Source organism: Coregonus lavaretus (genome assembly GCF_964263955.1).
Source record: "Coregonus lavaretus genome assembly, chromosome: 5".
Lineage (NCBI taxonomy): Eukaryota > Metazoa > Chordata > Actinopteri > Salmoniformes > Salmonidae > Coregonus > Coregonus lavaretus.
In genome coordinates this window covers 62,032,867-62,050,181 of record NC_139992.1, presented here as the reverse complement: position 1 = coordinate 62,050,181, position 17,315 = coordinate 62,032,867, and the positions used below count along the sequence as shown (strand labels likewise).

At 41.8% G+C, this 17,315-nt stretch overlaps 1 protein-coding gene across 1 annotated transcript in view; it reads left to right on the top strand.

Moving 5' to 3' along the window:
- The window catches only part of adarb1b (adenosine deaminase RNA specific B1b), a 164,590-nt gene that overhangs the window by 48,224 nt on the left and 99,051 nt on the right, over positions 1-17,315 (top strand). The window contains exon 2 of the mRNA XM_084162081.1: positions 8,771-8,843. The gene's annotated coding sequence lies outside the window, so the exon portion shown is untranslated. The remainder of the gene's footprint in view (positions 1-8,770; positions 8,844-17,315) is intronic.

The following is a 17,315-nucleotide window of genomic DNA, read 5'->3' as shown; positions in this document are numbered from 1 at the left end:
ATGCTAATCTTCATATATGAGAATTTTTATGTAAACTGTGACTATTATGTTTGATCATAATATTATGCTTGACTGTTCTAATTTCATCTATAATTGCGATTTGACTTATTCTCCATCATCTTCAAGTTATTCATCATCATCCTCATTATCCCTTGGTTGATACGTTTGAACAGTACATACATTTTTTGTCAACGATCTTCACAAAATACTCTGTCAAAGTGGAAGAAAAATTTGAACATTTGTAAAACAGTTATGAAAAATAAAACACTAATATATCTTGATTAGATATGTATTCAACCCCCTGAGTCAATACACTTAAAATCACCTTTGGCAACGATTACAGCTGTCTTTCTGGGTATGTCTCTAAAAGCTTTGCACACCTGGATTGTACAATATTTGCATTATTATTTTTAAAATTCTTCAAGCTCTGTCCAGTTGGTTGTTGATCATTGCTAGACAGCCATTTTCAAGTCTTGGCATAGATTTTCAAGCCGATTTAAGTCCAAACTGTAACTAGGCCACTCAGGAACATTTAATGTCGTCTTGGTAAGCAATTCCAGTGTATATTTGGTATTGGGTTTTAGGTTATTGGGTTCCACACACAGAAAATACATGGTAGAATCTCCTCTTTGCATTGCCACCAGTCATTTGCTAGCTTAAAAATGGTTGTCTGTTTTGGTCTCTGAGGTTATCATACGGAGGCTCTGTTCTTCATTATGAATTAAGGTTTTATTAAATTCTGGTTATGCAAAATTAATGTTACAGATCGACAATATGCAATCCTCTCGTATTCCGGCCTATGTTGGGCTTGGTGTTGCAGTGAAAACCCTCCCCCACCCACTCTCAAAGGGGTGGCTGGGATGGGTTGGGACTTTTGTGTTCATGCTCCTGGTTGCTGGCAGTGTGCACATGCCTATCAACAGAGGTGTCAGATAAGGTTATGTATGATAGAGATAGAAATAGGGAAGGGGAGGAGAGAAGGTGAAATTAGAGGGAAATTAGTAGTCAGTACACACACACACACACACACACACACACACACACACACACACACACACACACACACACACAGCTAATTACCTCTCCATCTGCTTGTCCCTCCTGGATGTTTTTAATAATTCCCACCAATCAAAAATAAGCAAATGAGATGTCCTTTCTTTGCACCCCTCCTGTGTCTTGACAAGGCCTAGTGTTCTGGTTTAATATGCTCCATACTTTTTGAGATAACAAATCACACTTAGTTTGAATAAAATATAAAAATACAACTTTGTATCCTATGGTAAAGGCCCAAGTGTCAGTATGTGCTCAGATAATGGCAATGTAGTCCTGTGTTCAGAAGTCCTATGATTGAAGTTCCTGTTCTCTCCTTCTGCTCCGTTATTGGCTCCTGGTAATTTAGCAGGTGTGAGGCCTCCATCACCATCACTTAGGACCATGAGGCTGCAACTCGGTTCTCTTCCAAAATGGAGACTACACAAGAGAGGATTTAGCACCAGCGACGCTCTATTAAACATCAAGCATCACATGAAGCTTCAACCACTGAAGCATGAAATGATTATCATAGACCATCAATCACCATCATCTAGCCAATCAGTTTGAGCCCCAGAAATATGCCAGCTTTATTCATATTTCTTCAAAGTGATCTCGAGGTAGCTCTCTTGGCTCAGGGAATTCAGGTCTCTTGCTAGTTAGCAGGTTATTGATTTGAAGCAGCTTTCTATTAGGAATATTTCTCATCCACCCGCATTTTACTGACAGTGCAAATCCTACTATGGCAGAGATAAACATGATTGAAGAAAGCCTCCCACAAGAATTGTCTCCCACATTAATAGACTCCCACTAGAATACAAAATGTATACAGGTTGAAATTCCAATATAATAGGCCTAATTGAAAAATCTTCATTGTGTTATAAATTACATTCCTGCATTTTCCTGCATCCTACATGTTCCTGCATTCAAATGTATAGTAATCTCCTGAATACAATATGGAATTCAACCTAACCCTGGCTTGTCTTGTCGATTTAACTTTCCTTTTTATTTACTTTTTTCTTGTTGGGACATAACCAGTGTTGTGTTCATTCACTGTTCTAGCGATGCCTATGCTCTTGCTCTTCTTCGCCCTTTTCCTCCTTGGCCTTTCCACCCGTTTCCCAGCCCTCTTTGAATGAGTGAGAGCCTCAGCTTGTGTAGGCCCTGGCTAGTCATTAATAATGAATTGTGTTGGGTCTGTTTGAGAGATAATGATGGTAGTGATGGGAGACGGGTGTCCTTAGAACCCTGCGGGTGGGATTATCACACACTGTCAGTCATTTCCACTACTAAGCCAATAGGAGCTCTTTGATGTGGGGAGTAGAGCACTTTCATTGGGTGAGATTGACAGTGTGCAGCCTTTATATGCCCCATTCAGTTTATTTGCAGTTGTAGTATAAACATTGACGCTAGCTTTTCAGTCTAGCGGTATATACAGTTGACTTTTAGTGCAGAGTGCTGCCCAACTGGGTTTGAAATTGGTCAGTTACATTATTGTGGTTGGTTGCTGTCCAGTTCTCTTTGCAGCAATTGAAGCAACTAATTACTAGTGTTGTCTCTCCAGCACTTTTGCTGCTTTGCAGGGCTATAACAGCCTTTTTTATACTGTCCATATGAACAATGGAGCAGTGCTGGCTTCTTGGCTTTAGCATATGCAGGTTACTGCAGTCTGTAGTCCAGCACTGCGGCTCTACGCTCATTAGACCTGTGATGTCTTAACTGTGTCTGCTTGACAAGGCTATAGAGAGTCTGCTTATTAAAGTACCCCCTGGCCCATGGCCCAAGGAGATGAAGCCACATGCAAGAAGATAATTAATCTTTTGGTTTTGGCTAATGTATATGGGATTCTTTCATGGCCGGAGGATGAGCAAATTGAGTGGTCATTTCCGGTGTACTTTGCACTAACCGTATCATCGCAAGAAAGTAAGAGAATTTTAATAGGGTTTGTCTGAGTCGTAGGGAAAATCCAGCGACGGGAATCCGGCCTAAAGTTTTGGCAGACTAAAGTTTTGGCAGGAAAGGGGTTAATTACATCTTCGTGTCAAAACTGTTCTGATCAGTCTCCCGCTCCACTAACAACTACACTTGGCACTTGAACACCCCTTGTCACTGCATACTTCTCAAACCAAGCAGTTGGGAAATGTGCAAATTTCACAATGCTTTACAATCGAAGCAATTTGTGTCTGAACATTACACTCCAAACTGTCTGCTTCCAGTCTTCGGCTATCACCGTTTGGCTTCCCACAATGGACTTGGAGGCTTTAGTTATCGTCATTTCCTTTAAAGGACCCATGAGCACTACATGTGAAGTTAATTTTTTAACAATTTTCCATCTTAAAAGTTAGGCATAAGTAATGGCTTTGAGAAAGGGTTTGAATACTTATGTAAATGTGATATTTACGTTTTTTAAATGATTATTTTTGTTAGCAGAAATGTCTAAAAATAATTTAATCAATTTTAGAATAAGGCTGTAACATAACAAAATGTGGAAAAAGTCAAGGGATCTGAATACTTTCCGAAGGCACTGTATATTTAGTTTTGGAGAAATTATTTTCCTTCTGTAAGTTTAAGAAACATTGCCTTGTGCCTTGTAATTCTGTTACCAAAAACCCACATATCTTTAAGTTTTTTTCTAATTTCTCTCCCTCATGAGGAGGGGGGACAATGAAAGTTCACAGAACTAACAAGTATAGGTAGACCTATCAATTAGTTAGTGTTTTTACTGCTATACATTTTTGTTTATAAATTATGTAGCGATTAAAACTCGTAATTCTGTTACCAAATCGGTAACTGAATTGAATTGGCAATTGAATTGGCTACAGTAAGAAATCATAGTAGTCACAAACCACAGTTGGGTCACATGCTACTGTCTCTCTACTGCTAGTCCCTTCCACTGGCATACTGTTATGGTTAGCGCATTACTGTTTTCTTTCTCTTTCTGTCATCTGGTGGTCAAAGAGAGTGTGAAAACAATCTGAACAACCCCTCCCTCTGCCTCTCTGCCTCTCTTTTCTCTCTCTCCAGTTAATATTACCTCTCCCGGCTCTTACTGACACCTACCAATGAGTCCCCTCTCTTTCCATTTACTGTAACCAGCATCCGCAGACGTTGATTTTTGGTCCGGTTCAGCCTTGATTTGGCCCAAACATAGACGTCCATTATTGGCGGACCAAATCTGAACCAATCATAGACGTCTATCTTTCACAAGTTTGGACAGCACAATAAAGTACAGTACAGTGAATCCCAGTAGAGTACAGTAAAGAAAAGTAGAGTATAGATCAGTACAGTAGAGCACACTAGAGTACAGTATAATGTACTGAACTATACTTTACTGTACTGAACTCTACTCTACTGTGATGTGCTGTGCTGGAATCTAGTATACTGTGCTGGACTGTGATTTTGAAACTTGTAAAACATAGATGATTACATGTCGCTCTATGATTGGTTCAGAGTTGGTCAGGTCCAGACCAACCAAATTTGGTCTTGTTTGGGGGTGGAGCTCATTAGAGCCAGTGTGTAGGTAATAGCCAATGTGTAGAATAGTACCCATATATGCAAAGTATGATATTGCATATTTCTACCTTTTGTGTACCTATTCAGGATACATCACCATGAAGAGAATGACATTCGTATTCATAATTATGCATTTCTGTGTAGTACAGCTCAGGAACCCATGATGTAATTCCGTTACCGTAATACTGTAATACGGTGTAAATTCACTTACTGTAGCTCATTAACAAAAACCTAAATACCCCCAACTACCTTGTACCCCAGTACGCTGACTCGGTACCGGTACTCCTTGTATATAACCTGTATATAGCGTCGTTATTGTTGTTTTATTATTGTTTTATTGTGTTGCTATTTTATTTTGTTGTTAATTTTCTTACTTTTTAAATGCATTATTGGGAAAGGGCTCATAAGTAAGCATTTCATGGTAAAGTCTACACTTGTATTCGGCGCATGTGACAAATAAAATTTGATTTGAAAATATATTTTATTTTAATCAAGGTGTCCTGTCATAGCTGCAGTGTTGGGGAAGCTACTCTGAAAATATAGTTTACCAAGCTACCAATTACTTCACACTGGAAGAAGTTAAACTACATCTAAACTACTTTATGAAAAATGATCATATGTAAATCTGAAATGTCAGACTACAAATTGCAAGAACATTTAACAGAATATGTAATTTGGTCTATTAAATACAAAACAATGGTTAATGTGAGAATTAGGCAGGTCTAATGGCGGACATGATTGCCTGTCAGTCAGTTGAGATGTTGGCAGCAGTCTCTCCCTCTGACTGCATCAGGGTGGAATTTAGCCTTTGCTCCCGTGTAACAAGATAGCTAGCCTGGTTACCGGTCTGGTTCTGTATTTAACAACACTACATTGTTGCCTTGTTAAGAAAATACCAACTTGTCAATCAGAAATGAATTGTCGCCCAGGCTACAGAACAGGCTAACCGTCTCTAGTCTGTGGGAGATTCTTCACTGTCACTAAGTGTTGTTGCCATTGTTGACCTCAGGTGTCAGAATGCACCTCATTCTAAAGAGTTTCTCCATTCTTTAATCCCCCCTCCCTGTAACATCTTCATTGGATGCCTTTATGCCTTCGACAAGCCCCCTCTTTACTAGACAGGAATACCCCGTCACAGGTATCACCCACAGACGACCCCTATTCAACAAGCTCCTCTCACCCCTTCCCCTCTCGAACCCGCTCTTTTGTCAGCCGCCTTTGACAAAACAGACCTGGAACTCGAGCCGTTGTAATGGATGCTTCCGCCTGGCTGCCAAGCCCTTGTTTCTCTTTTGTCTGGCCCTTTTTTGTGCACTGGGCTCTAGAGCGGCCATCGACATTTCCCAGAGAAGGGGCAGAGACGTGAAAAATGAAGTGATTACAAAGCTGCTCTCTGCCGCATTGAGTCAGAAAATAAGAACATTGTGTCAGTCATTTCTCAATTTCCTCTTGCCTTTGTCCCAATGGATGGATTATGACTTGGCCAGGCTTTTCTCTAATGGCTATTATGCATCAAGTCGAACTGGGCCATTCATCAAAAATGATTGGTTTCATGAATTTTTATTCCGATAAATGTGGCCAATTACAGTAGCTTGGATACATGTTGTATAGGCCTACCCAGTGTTTCCCCACCGCTGCTAAATTGTTGCCACCGTTAAATAAATTGTACATATTCTTTTAAATATATATTTCTTCTGGGACGCACTTTTAAATGGATAGTCGTTGGCTCAATGACCGGAAGTCTATGGGAACAGCTAGCATGTCATTGCACTAATGCTGGTAGCAATGCACCCCCCACTACAATTGCCACCACTGCTGAAAGAAATCCTAGGGGATACACTGGGCCTACCTATAAATGTTTAACCTCACAGTCCCTCTCTTGCATATGTTCTAGCTTGTGTGTGTGGATGTGATAATGTGTGATGTGTCTGGGGAGTTTCTTAATTTAACTGTAGCGTCACTAGTTCCCTGGTCTCGGTGAATGACAGGATATGCTGCTCTATTTCTAGAATGTGTTTTTAAGCCAGGATGATGTCATCCTATGTATTTGCCAACCTCTATAGCATTCCCTCCTCTTTTCCCTCTGTTATTATGAATGGAGTTATGAAGCAAAGACATCCGGGGCAGGGCTGCACTAACCATGTCATAAATAAAACAACCCGTCCTAAATCTTCATAACGGATTACTATAACCATGCAGTGATTTATAATATGTCTTGAATTACATTTCCATTAATGACATGATACCTGTCATACCATGTCGTGTCGGGTTGTTGCGATTTACGAGGATGCCAATGTCACAACCTTATTATTCAAAAATGGCCCATGACAAACCACAGGATATCGACAAACTTTCAAGCTCGCCATGATCTTATGACCACAATGGCCTGATGAAGATCCCTGTGGTATCAAATCAAGTTGTCAAGGTCTGGAGTATCTTCTGCTGTGCTGGCATTACTCCCCCGATAACATTTTACATTTTAGGCATTTAGCAGATGCTCTTATCCAGAGAGACTTACAGTTAGTGAGTGCATACATATATATATATATCTTTTTCATACTGGCCCCCCGTAGGAAACGAACCCACAACCCTGGCGTTGCAAACGCCATACTCTACCAACTGAGCTAAGGCAGGAAGGCGACCTCTCCCTGTAGAAATCCCCTGTCTTTGCTGTGATTATGGGGCACAGGGAGAGGAAGAGCACCTTGGTGAGGGCCTGGTATGCTGATGCCCTTCTCCATCTCCTCCACACACACTGGCCGTGATAAGACGTGGTGGATGGAGAGTGGCTGCCTCAGACTGCTGCCGTGCAGCTGTCATATGGACTGCACCACTCATCCCACTCTAGCCTCGTTTGGTCGGCTGAACAGCTCACTTTTTTTTTTTTTTTTTTACTTCTTGCTAAATGGGAATAATTTCGCTCGTAGATTCATTTTTAATTTAGTTAAATCCCCGTCGTTGCTACATAACTGAGCGCTAGCAAGCAGCAGTATTTACATTCATTTGAATTTTATGAACACTGTACTGAGGTAATGTTCCTGTCGTTCCCTTTGTGTCACTGTTACATCCACTTCCATTACATATTGCATACTTTGAGCTGAATCCATCTACTCAAATACAGTGCCTAGTGAAAGTCTACACACCTCTTTCACAGTTGTCACATTTTACATTATATTTTTTTCATCCAGATCTACACAACCTGCTCCACATTTTCAAAGTGAAAGAAAAAGTACCCCCAACCCCTTACCAACTTTGCACAACTCTTAGGGCAACATATATCAATTGTTTTTGTCAAAATTGCTCAAGCTCAGTAAGTTTGGTTGGGAATCATTGATGGGCAGCAATATTCAAACCTTGTCTCAGATTTTTAAGCAGATTTAAAGTCAGGACTGAGACTGTACCCGTTGGGAACACTCAACACCTCTTGGAAAGCCATTCTGGTGTGTCTTTGGCATTACCATTTGTGTAATTGTCCCACTGAAAAATAAAACTCTATCCCAGGGTTAGGTATCCAGAAGATTGAAGCAGGTTTTCCTGTAACTTTTTACCTGGGCTTTGTTCCTTTCATATTTATTTTGATCATGACAAACTCCACAGTCCCTTCTGGTGAAAAGCATAGCCATAACGTGATACTGCCCAGTGCCACCACAATACTTGAAAATACAGAGGGTTTCACTCCTGTATCATCGGGCACCAAATAACAGACTGACATTCCGGTTGGCATGCTGAAGCCCGTCTCCTATGCCCATCTCGCCACCTGCCCTGGCACTGCCTTACGACACAGGTTGCTTTCAGATCAAGTCCCAACTTGATTGTGATTGGTTCAGATGCCAGGTATCAATGTACTCATAGCTAAGGTAGCCCTTGTCAAAAAGAGCCGTCTTGTCCCTGCTTGGTTTCCAACCACTCCCCTGTTTCAGGTACTTCTCCTTGTGGCTCCTGTAATTGGATCATGTATTGCAATCGGTCAGTGGGGTTGTCTGACCCCTATTGCCAGTCTCCTTGTGTGTCTTGAACTTTTGGTTGTTGGTGGTCTTGCGTTTCACACTGCTGGAGTGGGGGTCAGAGCATCTGGGCAAGTGTATACTACTGCACTTGGCATGGGTGTTTGTGAAATTCAGACACTTCCTGTAAGGCTCAGTATTGTTTTATCTAGCTTTGCTGACATCTCTGTTTTACAGGAAGAACAATGTCATTATAATACACATACTGATATTCTCTCTTGCAGGCATAAGCTCTGACGCCTGTTCGTAGGACCTTGAAGCTTCATCAAAGATCTCCGCTGACTGCCCAGAGACACGGTAAATTGAACAGAGTGTAGTTCACTTCACACACGTTACGTAGCTCCAAGTGCATGGTGGAAAACTCTATAGACATCATATGAAAAAGCAACTCCAGCACACTGCTATTCTTGAATACTGTACAAACAATTCAGACTAGTCGGACTGTTCATTGGTGAAGTTCGCTGTGACTGCTCCAAGGCTGCCCTGTGAAGGCTTCTTGACTTCAGACATTTTGGGATTTTGATTTCTTTGACTGCTCAGATAGTCGACCCTGACCCAGCTTGGTGCCTGAGAGACATGACTTTAAGCTTGCTGATCACTTGAAGAATCTGCAGATGATATCTATCTTTAAATAATGTGTGACTGTAACTGCTAGGGTTTGCTCAGGATAAGACCTGGGCTGGTGTGGCTTTGTCCAGGCCTTTGAGTGACATGGCTTGACATTGGCAACAAGAGGACCCACAATCATCTCTCTTTCACTCGGCAACAGGACCCAGCCCCTTCAACAATTAAACCCATTAATATGTAAAAAGGCAGACAATATGAATATCATATCCCTGTGTTAGGTTACCCAAAGGCTTCCTAAGGCTGCCTTAGTGAAGGTAACACTATAGCCAACACAGGAGTTGCGTTACCGATGCCTGACACTAATAATGAATGGTGTCCATTAGGGCTGTCCCCGACAAAACAAATATCTTGGTCGGATTTTTAAAACATGTATTTTTCCATATATAGATGCACCATATGTGTTTGAATAAAATCAACTAAATGCACTGAGCTTGTCTGATGCTTTAAGCGCACTGTTTGATAAAATAATTAAGACACAAATGACTCGAGGGAGCCCGATGGCCATGCTTTGTTAAAAAAAATGACAGCGAGTGCCTGTGTGACTTGCGCACAATGTCTCTCTCTCCTGCCTGCTGCACCGAACAGGCACCTCAGCACAGCAAGTCTTTATCGCACTGTCCGGGCTGAAGTTGCAACATAATTACAGCCATTTAGTTTCTTACTTGTTTCTCTGTCTGAAAAGTTCTGTTACCGAAATACCTAATTTGTTTAGGAAAAACATCCCCTATTCCCTCAACCCTTGCTCTCTGTACGTGAAACATGTATGCATTCCATGCACGTGACCAATAGGGCTTGACCTATCATAATCACATCAATAAATTGGTTATAACAAACTCCGAACACCGTAACACGTGACAGCAAAATGGATGTGGAGGACATGAAAAGGAAACTAAAAATGGGGAGATGTTTACTGGTTTCTCAGGAGGGAAAGGGACAGTCAGAACTTAGTTGTGGAAACTACTGGAGATCAAGAAAAAGGAGGGTATAGGAGCAAGCGCTGCATGAGTATTTTGTGCCAAACAGGTGCTGTTAGATTAAAATAAAAATTATGACCATTTGAAACAGTGTAAACAACACTAAATAAATTATAAATGTACCATATAGTCTGTTCTAACAAAAAAAAATATATAAAGTCTTTATTACAGCAAAGACTAAACTTAACAGTTGCTTCATTCGTGAATTGCGTGTTATTTATTTTATAGGCCAATTATCCAAAGCTCCCTTTGTTATTTCATTTTAAAACTAAAATGCTTGATTGCATTTCAAAGCATGAATGACTCGTATGCTGTGTGATGACATGAACGAATTAATGATTGATTGATACAGTAGCCTATATATTGAAATATAGGCCTAAGTAAGTTACGGTATTAAGACTAAACAGGATGCGCTCTTAGGCCTACAGCTCGATGGTGGTTATACAAGGCTACTACTATAAGAAGCCTACTAATGATAATGACATTACTTATTATAAAGATGATCATAATAATAACAATAAGAAGAAGGAGATCAAGAAAAAGGAGGGTATAAGAGCGAGAGCTGTGTGTATATTTTGTGTGACAAAAAGGTGCTGTTAGATTACAATATAATTTTTCTGCTCGTTTGGAACGGTGTTAACAACACTAAATAAATTATAAGTAATACCAGAGAGTCTGTTGTAACACTTTTTTAAAAGCCTTTATTACAGCATAGCAAAGATTAAAAACGGAATTTGTGAAATTGCTTTAGCTGACATTTTGCGGTTGCGTGAGGCTTGGTTCTCACTGAATCAGTAGGCTATTAAACAAACACTCAAACTGGCAACAGAAACAGGATCTGTCTTATTTCTGCAGATATACAGTGAGGGGAAAAAAGTATTTGATCCCCTGCTGATTTTGTACGTTTTCCCACTGACAAAGAAATGATCAGTTTATAATTTTAATGGTAGGTTTATTTGAACAGTGAGAGACCGAATAAGAAATACGCATGTCAAAAATGTTATAAATTGATTTGCATTTTAATGAGGGAAATAAATATTTGACCCCTCTGCAAAACATGACTTAGTACTTGGTGGCAAAACCCTTGTTGGCAATCACAGAGGTCAGATGTTTCTTGTAGTTGGCCACCAGGATTGCACACATCTCAGGAGGGATTTTGTCCCACTCCTCTTTGCAGATCTTCTCCAAGTCATTAAGGTTTCGAGGCTGACGTTTGGCAACTCGAACCTTCAGCTCCCTCCACATATTTTCTATGGGATTAAGGTCTGGAGACTGGCTAGGCCACTCCAGGACCTTAATGTGCTTCTTCTTTGTTGCCTTGGCCGTGTGTTTTGGGTCCTTGTCATGCTGGAATACCCATCCACGACCCATTTTCAATGCCCTGGCTGAGGGAAGGAGGTTCTCACCCAAGATTTGACGGTACATGGCCCCGTCCATCGTCCCTTTGATGAGGTGAAGTTGTCCTGTCCCCTTAGCAGAAAAACACCCCCAAAGCATAATGTTTCCACCTCCATGTTTGACGGTGGGGATTGTGTTCTTGGGTCATAGGCAGCATTCCTCCTCCTCCAAACACGGCGAGTTGAGTTGATGCCAAAGAGCTCCATTTTGGTCTCATCTGACCACAACACTTTCACCCAGTTCTCCTCTGAATCATTCAGATGTTCATTGGCAAACTTCAGATGGGCATATACAGTGGGGAAAAAAAGTATTTAGTCAGCCACCAATTGTGCAAGTTCCACTTAAAAAGATGAGAGAGGCCTGTAATTTTCATCATAGGTACACGTCAACTATGACAGACAAATTGAGATAATAAAATCCAGAAAATCACATTGTAGGATTTTTTATGAATTTATTTGCAAATTATGGTGGAAAATAAGTATTTGGTCACCTACAAACAAGCAAGATTTCTGGCTCTCACAGACCTGTAACTTCTTCTTTAAGAGGCTCCTCTGTCCTCCACTCGTTACCTGTATTAATGGCACCTGTTTGAACTTGTTATCAGTATAAAAGACACCTGTCCACAACCTCAAATAGTTACACTCCAAACTCCACTATGGCCAAGACCAAAGAGCTGTCAAAGGACACCAGAAACAAAATTGTAGACCTGCACCAGGCTGGGAAGACTGAATCTGCAATAGGTAAGCAGCTTGGTTTGAAGAAATCAACTGTGGGAGCAATTATTAGGAAATGGAAGACATACAAGACCACTGATAATCTCCCTCGATCTAGGGCTCCACGCAAGATCTCACCCCGTGGGGTCAAAATGATCACAAGAACGGTGAGCAAAAATCCCAGAACCACACGGGGGGACCTAGTGAATGACCTGCAGAGAGCTGGGACCAAAGTAACAAAGCGTACCATCAGTAACACACTACGCCGCCAGGGACTCAAATCCTGCAGTGCCAGACGTGTACCCCTGCTTAAGCCAGTACATGTCCAGGCCCGTCTGAAGTTTGCTCGAGTGCATTTGGATGATCCAGAAGAGGATTGGGAGAATGTCATATATAACTTTTTGGTAAAAACTCAACTCGTCGTGTTTGGAGGACAAAGAATGCTGAGTTGCATCCAAAGAACACCATACCTACTGTGAAGCATGGGGGTGGAAACATCATGCTTTGGGGCTGTTTTTCTGCAATGGGACCAGGACGACTGATCCGTGTAAAGGAAAGAATGAATGGGGCCATGTATCGTGAGATTTTGAGTGAAAGCCTCCTTCCATCAGCAAGGGCATTGAAGATGAAACGTGGCTGGGTCTTTCAGCATGACAATGATCCCAAACACACCGCTCGGGCAACGAAGGAGTGGCTTCGTAAGAAGCATTTCAAGGTCCTGGAGTGGCCTAGCCAGTCTCCAGATCTCAACCCCATAGAAAATCTTTGGAGGGAGTTGAAAGTCTGTGTTGCCCAGCGACAGCCCCAAAACATCACTGCTCTAGAGGAGATCTGCATGGAGGAATGGGCCAAAATATCAGCAACAGTGTGTAAAACCTTGTGAAGACTTACAGAAAACGTTTGACCTTTGTCATTGCCAACAAAGGGTATATAACAAAGTATTGAGAAACTTTTGTTATTGACCAAATACTTATTTTCCACCATAATTTGAAATTAAATTCATAAAAAATCCTACAATGTGATTTTCTGGATTTGTTTTTCTCATTTTGTCTGTCATAGTTGACGTGTACCTATGATGAAAATTACAGGCCTCTCTCATCTTTTTAAGTGGGAGAACTTGCACAATTGGTGGCTGACTAAATACTTTTGTGCTTTCTTGAGCAGGGGGACCTTGCAGGTGCTGCAGGATTTCAGTCCTTCACGGCGTAGTGTGTTACCAATTGTTTTCTTCGTGACTATGGTCCCAGCTGCCTTGAGATCATTGACAAGATCCTCCCGTGTAGTTCTGGGCTGATTCCTCACCGTTCTCATGATCATTGCAACTCCACGAGGTGAGATCTTGCATGCAGCCCCAGGCCGAGGGAGATTGACAGTTCTTTTGTGTTTCTTCCATTTGCGAATAATCTGTTTTCACCTTCTCACCAAGCTGCTTGGCGATGGTTTTATAGGTTGTAGACCTTATGTAGGTCTACAATCTTGTCCCTGACATCCTTGGAGAGCTCATTGGTCTTGGCCATGGTGGAGAGTTTGGAATCTGATTGATTGATTGCTTCTGTGGACAGGTGTCTTTTATACAGGTAACAAGCTGAGATTAGGAGCACTCCCTTTAAGAGTGTGCTCCTAATCTCAGCTCGTTACCTGTATAAAAGACACCTGGGAGCCAGAAATCTTTCTGATTGATAGGGGGTCAAATACGTATTTCCCTCATTAAAATGCAAATCAATTTATAACATTTTTGACATGCGTTTTTCTGGATTTATTTGTTGTTATTCTGTCTCTCACTGTTCAAATAAACCTACCATTAAAATTATAGACTGATCATTTCTTTGTCAGTGGGCAAGCGTAAAAAACAGCAGGGGATCAAATACTTTTTTCCCTCACTGTATATGGATGATTTACAAAGCCAGGGACGTTTAACAGTTAGGCTATTGATTTATAGACCTAATTAAGTTGGGGTTTCCTCTCCTCCTCACTCTGCTGCTGCCTCTGCGACCGCTGTCCATCGTGGGAAAAATAGCATTTGTTATAAAATAATATTGTTGCACTATTATTCTTACATAATATAACCATTTACAATTTAGTTGCACATGTCTTAGAGTGATGGCCAGTAATGGCCTCTGCAATGGATTAGTCCACTGAGACAGGCGCGACTCAGACAGGTGTCTTGTGCACCATAAAAACATTTTTTTTTGCAACTGATTGACTAAAGAAATCTCGGTCGACAACAGCCTATCGACCAGTCTACTAAATGGGGTCAGCCCTAATGTCCATATGACCGGTGCAACTATGAGCTCTTTATCATAAAATACCAGTGTGCGTTATACTGAATGACGGTAACCTGCGTCATCCAGTGCTCTCGGCTTAAAAAAACTGCAGAATCTTTTTGAGGATACAAATTCAGTCTCTACACAGTTTCTATTTCTGGAATGCTAAAATAGCAGGGGGCCCGGATTCATATTTTTCTCCCCCCTGGTGGAAATCCAAACCCTGTTGGGTTGATTAGGGCTGGTTGACTAGGGCTGTAAGTGTAGCTATTATCAAGATGAGAATTATTGTCCTTTCCCTCCCGTTCTTTTCCATGATGTAGGTTCTCTGCTTAGTATTTCCTTGTCTAACCTTCCAAGGCATAGACGTCTTCTATGGGCCGAGGTGTCGTTGATGCCTGCTGACATTTGGCACCCTCCTCTCTCCACTTTGGAAAATACCCTTTTTTTCTCAGCATTGTGCTGCGAGCGAGGAACTGTCCAGAGAGGAGGAACTTGGGCCCTGAGACGTCTGCGCTCTCTCTGGGAGAGCGGAGTGCTAACTGAACGCCCAGTCTGTTCAGCAGCTCCCGGGGCGGTGGATGTGGCACGGGCGGCGGTGCCTGGTAGTGTTCAGGTGACGCTGTTAAGCTGGCAGTGTTAAGGGGCAGAGATTGTCGTTCTTTTGTTTTGTCCTGTGGCAAATCTCCCTCAGCCCCCTCAGGAGCTCTGCTGGCTGGAAACCTGTGTGCTCTCTCTCTCTCTGCCGTGGCCTCTTTCTTCCATTCTCTCTCTCTCGCTCTACTATCTGCACTGGCAGATATAGGCACATACATACAGACAGACGTCGGGGCCAGCACCGGTCATGCTGAATTCCATTAGTGGCGACTCATGATTTTTAGGGAAATTGCCTGGGAGGGTGTGTGATGGTCACACTGCTGATGTTCATCTTGGCAGGGAAAAGGGCCTGTGGTGTCCTTTCTCCGTCTCCCCCTGAGTCTCCCCGTTGCCCCCCTTCACCTCCATTGCAGTAATGAGTCTTTACTGCAGCATCGGCAAAACAGTTTCAAAACACTGGTTTAGTCAACACAGTAAGTCAATGAGTCCCGCCACAGGCAAGCACAGCAGGCTGGGACTGTGCACAGGATACTGGCAAATGCTGATGGAGGTACTGTAGTGGCGTGTAGTCATAGTACACAGACGGACAGATAGGAGGACAGAGAGCGAGACAGGCGTATAAGCAGGCGTATAGACAGACCGAGACCGTCCTACAAGATTGAGTGACAGTCCAGCTATTTCTGTGCATGCTTCCGCCCACAGTCTATATGTGTATGCCTGTGCATACTGGCCCAGTCAGTGCTCTCCCCAGGTGTGCACTGACTGATGGCAAAGAAGAAGAAAAATGCGAGGCTATTCTTCATGGGATAACATTTTTGATGAATTAATCTTCACAAGATGTCTTGCAGTGCGCGGGGCGGTGATATTTCATTTATGACAGCGGTAAAGATTGTTGTTAATTTGTAGGCAGCCTGCTGGGGGAATCGTTAGAACGGAGACCCGTCTAACCTTAGGCTCTATTCGCTCTGCTTATGTTTTGAACAGCGGAAAGGTGTGTTAGTGTTTGTGTGTGTGTCCATGCTTTAATATGACGCATAAATTCACTTTCACAGCTCTCTTTCTTACACACACACACACACACACACGCGCACACACACACACACAGACACACCTTGCTAACTCACACACTCTCTCTCTATTCCAGCCAGGCATTGTATCAGCCAAATGCAGCCATTTTCCACTACATATGTTTTCAAGTTCTCTTCTTAAGTGGAGAGGAAGAGCAGGATAAGGTCTAGTGACTCAGACTTATGTAAAAAGGTTTGACTTGCGAACACTTTAAGCCTCTGCTTTGTACTTGGCTTGGTCAACTGCAGTCGCATGGGGAGAATTAGTGTGGGGATCCATTTCAAAGGGAAAATATGATTGGATACAATTTTTTAGGTCTTTGCTTCGGAGATGCTTGTTAGATTGTTATTGCAGGGCTTGATTCACAAATCTTACAGACGCACAAATATCATACCCCCCAAACATTCTATCCTCCCCTGATATTGTAATGGTGAGAGGTTAGCATGTATTTGGGGTATATTTGTGTGTCTAACTTTTCTCATGCATCATTATTCACGTTTCATTCAGGACTATCCATAATCATGGTAGCATCCACATTAATGTAAAACTGTTTAGAAACATATTATATTCTTATTTACAATAAAAGTGACTCCAAAATGACAAAATACATTATTTACCATTCATTTCTGTTGGGGACAAAATAATCTGAAACACAACCAAAACAAACAGCAAATGCATCCCACAAGTCTGTAGAGTCACAAGCTTGATGTAGTCATTGCATGCTATTAATATGGGATCAAATACTTAATTTTTTACTACTTTAATTCACATATAAGTGAATTTGTCCCAATACTTTTGGACCCCTAAAATGGGGAGACTATGTACAAAAAGTGCTGTCATTTCTAAACGGTTCACCCGATATGGAAATTAAATGAAAATACCCTCAAATTAAAGCTGACAGTCTGCACTTTAACCTCATAGTCATTGTTTCATTTCCAAAGTGCTGGAGTACAAAACATTTGTCACTGTCCCAATACTTTTGGAGCTCACTGTATATATGAATAGTGTGTAAATAGTATTTTTGTTGTCTCTTTCCAATATATAACTCTTATTTTGGAAGTCCAGGAGACAGGAGGGGGACAGGGGGAGCAGTTAGCTGCCTAATGGTGGCCATTCAGCAGCCTGATG